The sequence below is a fragment of the Tursiops truncatus genome, chromosome 20 (assembly GCF_011762595.2).
Source record: "Tursiops truncatus isolate mTurTru1 chromosome 20, mTurTru1.mat.Y, whole genome shotgun sequence".
NCBI classification, from domain to species: Eukaryota; Metazoa; Chordata; class Mammalia; order Artiodactyla; family Delphinidae; genus Tursiops; species Tursiops truncatus.
Genome location: NC_047053.1, coordinates 53710868 through 53716948, shown reverse-complemented (window position 1 = coordinate 53716948; position 6081 = coordinate 53710868). Strand labels below are relative to the sequence as shown.

Genomic DNA, 6081 nt, shown 5'->3' with positions numbered 1-6081 from the left:
AATGGAATTTGCTCTAGGGCACAATATTTTGATTTGTGAATAACTAAAAACTACCCAGAAGTTCAGTGATGCTGAGACACCTATTAAAAAGTTATTCAAAGTCAAGTTCACCAGGACGTGCAAAGTGGTCACTGTAAAATGGGAAACACAGGCACACAAACCGGGTACAAAACTAAACACAGTAGGATTTTAATGGCATAATTATATATACTTATATTTTTATGTATAAATAGAAAAAGACCAGATGCAAACACAGCAAAATATTAGCAGTTCTTATTAGAGGGTGATAGAATTGGGGGTGTCTTTTACTTTCTTCTTTAAATTTTACAATCAAAAAAATTTGTGTGAGAGCTCTCATGGCCTTATACATGTTTCCTAAGTAGTTCAGCCTGGTCCCATTCTGCCACAGCATATTGTCCACAATCTAAACAATGGAATACCAAGGGTTGCAGAGTTTTTCTAAAAAGGGCCAGATAGTGAATATATTAGGTTTCACGGGCCATACAGTCTCTGGTGCACCGCCTCACCTCTGCTAACGCACAGCAAAAGCAGCTATAGACAATACGACAATGTGTGGGCATGGCTGTGTTCCAGTCCATCTATATTTATAAATTAGGTAGTGGGTTCATTTTAGCCCTTGGTCTTATTGTGATGACCACTAGACTAGATGATCTGAATCTATCCCAGCCCCCCACCCCAAATCTATAGTTTCAAGCAAATATAGTTGGGAGACTTCTAGAAGGTAAAGTTCTTCCCCATACCCCTGGTGAGTCAATCGGTCCTGAAACTTTTATTCAGAAGTCAGCTAGGGGGGCGTTCTTCATGGGCCTTGTTTATTCACCACTGACAGGTGACCCCTCTTTCATATCATTTGGTCCCCTCCCACACTGGTCGTTCTGCGCCGTCCACTTTAGCCCTCCCTGCAGATGCGGGGAGTGGAGGAGAGTTGCATAAAGAAAGCCAGAAATCGTAACGATGGCAGGAAAGGGGCTGGGGACCTGGCAGAGTTTGAGATTCCATGTCTCTACCATCCATGTGGCAGTAGAGGCTTCCACATTCCTAGGTCTTCTCTTCTTGCTTCTGGCCACTGTGTTCCAGAGGGAGGGAAGGAGAGAGACAGAAGATTCACTGTGCATTTGCTGTATCCCAGGCAATGTTCGAAGGGTGGCACAAAGATGTTGTTTAATGGGCTCAGTTTTATAGAGAGAAAAATCCAACCCTGAGCGGGCACATGATGCACATAAGTAAACGTGTAAGTATGACAGGAAGCTTTGGAGAGTCCCTTCTTGTGGTTGGAATCCTTATTCACTCACCTGTATACACACAGGTCCTCACCAGGTGTAGGAAGTCTTCCTCCGCACTCCCAGTTCTCTTTCCCTGTCCCAGCGCCGGTTGTATGTTTCCAAAGGAGACACCTTGTCTTGTCTAAAGCATTTCAGACATTGGGCTCTTGTCCAGGAGGTAGGAATGGCATCTCAGAGCTGTCTGCATATCAGACATAGTGACGCATTAGGAGGTTCTAAGACGAAAGTGACATTCTAGTGGGACGGACTGGGAGTTTGCGGTTAGTAGATGCAAGCTATTACATATAGGATGGATAAACAACAAGGTCTTACTGTACAGCACAGGGAACTATATTCAATATCCTGGGGTAAACCATAACGGAAAAGAATATAAAAAAGAACGTATAGGACTTCCCTGGTGGTGCAGTGGTTAAGAATCTGCCTGCAAATGCAGGGGACACGGGTTCAAGCCCTGGTCCGGGAAGATCTCACATGCCGCGGAGCAACTAAGCCCATGTGCCACAGCTACTGAGCCCGTATGCCACAGCTACTGAAGCCTGCTCGCCTAGAGCCCGTGCTCCGCAACGAGAAGCCACCGCAATGAGAAGCCCGCATACTGCAACAAAGAGTAGCCCCCGCTCGCCGCAACTAGAGAAAGCCTGCGCGCAGCAACGAAGACCCAACACAGCCAAAAATAAATAAAATTATATAAAAAAAGAATGTATATATGTGTATAACTGAGTCATTTGCTGTACAGCAGAAATTAATACAGCATTGTAAACTAACTATATGTCAATTTAAAAAATAAATTAAAAAAAAAGAAAAAGAAAGAGTTGAGAACTACCAAGTGTATGTGGCCTAACTGGAAAGAAAAGTCAGTAATCCAAAGGTTCTCCCAAAGTCCTCTTTTGGTTCTTGGTTTTGATTCCCCTGACATGGTTCAGACTTACTATCATATTTTCTCTTGACTCTGAGTCCAGGAGACAGGCACTGGGGTAAGCCAACTTTCCATAGAGATTCACTCCACCATCCTGGTAGTTCAACAGTGATGAGGGAAGAGAGGAGAAGAAGGAGATTTTGCATCAGAAAAATTAAAAGCTTCAATGGCTTATTTTGCTTATAAAATCTCTCACACCATCACCAAGACAGAAGGTATTTATACGCAACCCTGACCTCCACCTCCACCCTCCAGTAGGCTGCTTGTCTTTGACTTGTTTTCCAGTTTAGGATTGACCTCAATGCATAGCTTACTCTGATTTCCCCTGGATGGAAGTGTCTGGTTATTGTTTTGTTGGAGGAGGGGTGTGTTGAGGGCCCATTGTAATTTCACTATTGCACACCACACACTATTTCTATTAAATCTTATTCAATACACAAAAATTAGAAATAGCCCAGTGGACAGAAAGATCATAGGATTAGAAGTCATCCGTGCCTGCTTTGAAGGATGTTCTCTAGAGAAGACAGGTCTCAGATTGAAATGCAGTTCTGTTACTTGCCCCCTTTGTGAATTAATCTCTCAGGCTTATCTTTTTTCTATTTAGAAAAAAGAAAGCGTGGAGGTGGCAGGCATAATGGTATCTGTCAAGCTGAGTTGTCAAGTCCGAACAAGAGGCCACCTGGGAATGCCTGGCACAGTGTAGGTGCTCAGAATGTTTCATTCCCTCTTCACTCCTTAAACAAGAAATGGAGCTACCAGCTCTGGGAGATCCAGAGAAGAATGTGGTCTGGCCCTACCCCTGGCCAGGTGCCCAGTCTTCAGGCTGTGGATACAGATGACTCCAACCGTGGGCATCTGTGATGATCATGCAACGTGCCGTCAGAACAGAGAAGAGGGGGAAATTCACTCTAACGACTGGTATTAGCGAAGGCTTCAGGGAGGGTGTGGCATTTGAGTGGAGGCTTAAAGGACAGGGATGGAGGTGCAGAAGAGTCTTCCGGGGAGCGGAATGTCAGAGCACAGGCTACAGACGGGGAAGGACAAAACACTTCAGGAAACGATGAAGCTCTCAGGATGTTCAACACTCAGGTGCCTAAGAGCCCGGAGTGAAGGTGAGACTAAAATAATAAGGAGGCCAGATCACGATGAGCCGCAAACCACTCTACGCTGAGATTCCACGTTGTTGTGGCTGCCCTGAGATTCTGAAACTGGGAAATGACATCTTGAGGATGCCGTTTTCACAGGTTGAACATGTACGTCTCTCTGCCCAGGACAGTCCCATCCTGTCACTATTAATACAACTCCTTTTCACTCCCCAAAGTGTTTCTGTCTGGACACTAAATTACATGGCCACCCTAAGTTTAGATCACCTTGCTGTCAATGGGAAACAGAAACTGGGACAAAAAGAGGCTAGACCTCGACAGGCCAGTTCAAGAGCCGCCACTCCAAGTATCTGAGCGGGAAATAAGTGTCCATAGGCAGAGAGCTCATGGGAATGGAAAGAAACTAACAGATCAAAGACCCACTTTGAAGGCAGTCTCAATAAGATCTATGGATTGACAGAGGGGAGAAGGAATGAGAAATACGAAGGCACACGGGATGGCTGATATCTGAGATAAAGATGCTGCACGGATGGGGCAGAAGAAGAACAAGCAGCCAGAAGTGAGAATCTGGAGCTAAGAAGAGATCAGAGATGGAGACGCAGACTTGGCAGACTCCTGGGTAAAATCCTGGCTGAAGAGGGAGTGCACGAGACCACCCAGGGGGAGGGTAGACCAGATGACCCTGGGGGAACACAGACAGAGGGTCATGAGGCATGTGCAAAAGAGACGAAGAACCAGGAGAAGCAGAATAAGGGATGCCCGGGGAGAAGGGTGTTGAGGATGTGACTAGTTGGATCAACAGAGCCAGACGGTCCCGAAGGACTGAGTAGGATGGAGGAAGGCAATTAGGAGACCTTTGATAGTTGCATTTCAGCAGAGTGGTGGGAGCAGAAGACAAATTGCCAGGGGCCGGGGAGTGAGTGGGAGGTCAGGAAGTGGTGTCGGTAAGTGCTGATGATTCTTGAGACAGTTCTGTCCGTGAAAAGACTGTGGTTTGAGGGGATGGTCCAGAGAAAGCAAGCACTTGGGGGAGTTAAGTGGAACCTGAACACATGTGAACACCAAGAGGAAGATTCTGGAAAAGAGAGGAAGATTCTAGAGATAATCGTTTGGAATAAGATGGGAGCAGATGCTTTCTGCTTGAGTGGAGAGGCCAGTCATTGACAAGAGGCAGGACCCCTCCTTCTCTGCGGAGGCTGGAAGGAAGTGGGGCTGGACCAGAAGACACTCTTGATACGTGAGGATGAGAAGATGGCAGAGTGAATGGCGGTGATGGTGTTGGCAGCCGTGATAGAAACAGTAGTGGTGCTGGTATGATGCCCAGCGGCTTACTTTTCCTCTACATGCAAGTCCCCTGCCTTGTTTAAGTTAATCCTCACGACAACCCCCTTTTACACGGGAGGTAACGGAGCCTGAGAGAGGTTCAGTAAATGGCCCACCATCCACCATAAAAGCGGCAGAGCATGGATTTAAACCCGGGTCTTCCCAGTGGCACAGCCAGACTCCTGAGCTGCTTGGAGTCCGTATAGACCAGTGGTTTAGTTCTCGCAGCAGAGCGTGAGGTGAAGTCATCTTCTGTGAATGATGGGGGTGGATTTGGAGGCCTGAGGAGGGAAGAGAGTTGAAACAGCTGCTGTGAAGAATGCAGCGGGGATGGGCCAGGGAAGAGAGAGGGCACGGCAGCCTCCCAGGGGCATGCCGAGAGCTTCCGGAAGATTCCATCTTGTTCTTATCACCCTTACTCCCAGCCCCATTTCCTGCTGAGAACCCGCACCCCACACTCTGCTCTTTTCTTTTGCTGTTCTCTCTCCTCTTATCCCACCCTCAAGAGATAGGAGTCACGTGGCTCAAGGAGAACAGGTCAAAGATGCTTCCACCTGCTGGAAGATTGTGGGTGATGGCCAGGGAGTGGAGCTGGGGAGGGAGCCCTCCAAGTCTTTGTGCTTTACAGAAACTCACAGCTTGAAAGGTCTAAGGAAGCGGTGCATTCAGTGGGCAATAATGGTTGCACATGGAATGTTTGGGAGCCATGGTCCAGTTGCTTGGATCCAACCAATAGGGAAAGAGAGCTGGAGCCACACACCTTCCCCCAGGCCAACTGGCCACGCCCCTCCTCTCAGGCCACCAGCTTCTATTCCATTCACTGGCCCACCCATCCCATCCCATCTCTTTCTACCAGAGAGGTATTAATCTGAGTTAGCAATCAGTAAAGCGAATTACTTCATTGGAGACCAGAACTTAAATCTTTACCTCTGATTCACTGATTCAACCGCCTTGAAAATAGTAGCAGACTGAAACACACTGGCCCTCCCTCTTTGGGAGATCACCACTGAATCATTAACCAAAGGTGTTGGCCTTAGGGACAGTCTTGAAGACACAGGATTACTCCTTGTTGGATGTGGCCCGCCAGCGCCGACAGAGCTATTAAACCATCGGTCGAATTAATAAAATCCATACGGAACCAGAGTCTAGAAGAAGCTGGGCTCAATTCAAATTTCCATAAAAGCAGCTAACAAAACCAAAGAACTGGCATTCAATTCTAGAAGTGCACTGGCTTCCTGCCTCCAAATGTCATTTTCAACACGTCGGGACTCAGGATAGAAAAGCTGTGGGCTGATTCCAGAAGCTTTTATGAAAATCTTCTCAGGGCTCTCTTTTCCAGGGGGTTAGAAACTCACTTGTAAGACAGTCATGCCATTGGATGCTTAAAATTAGAGAAAAAGCAGAGGGAAAATGACCTTGTCTTCTGTTCAGGCGA

The 6081-nt window shown here is 47.0% G+C and overlaps 1 long non-coding RNA gene across 1 annotated transcript; it reads right to left on the bottom strand.

Annotated features, from left to right (window-relative positions):
- Positions 1-628: 628 nt before the first annotated feature.
- LOC141277365 (uncharacterized) lies at positions 629-5278 on the bottom strand. The gene is made up of 4 exons (XR_012328641.1): positions 5201-5278; positions 2234-2314; positions 1314-1485; positions 629-1087 (listed from the first exon to the last, which is right to left on the bottom strand). It is a non-coding gene; the product is annotated as an uncharacterized lncRNA (long non-coding RNA).
- Between the last annotated feature and the right edge of the window lie 803 nt (positions 5279-6081).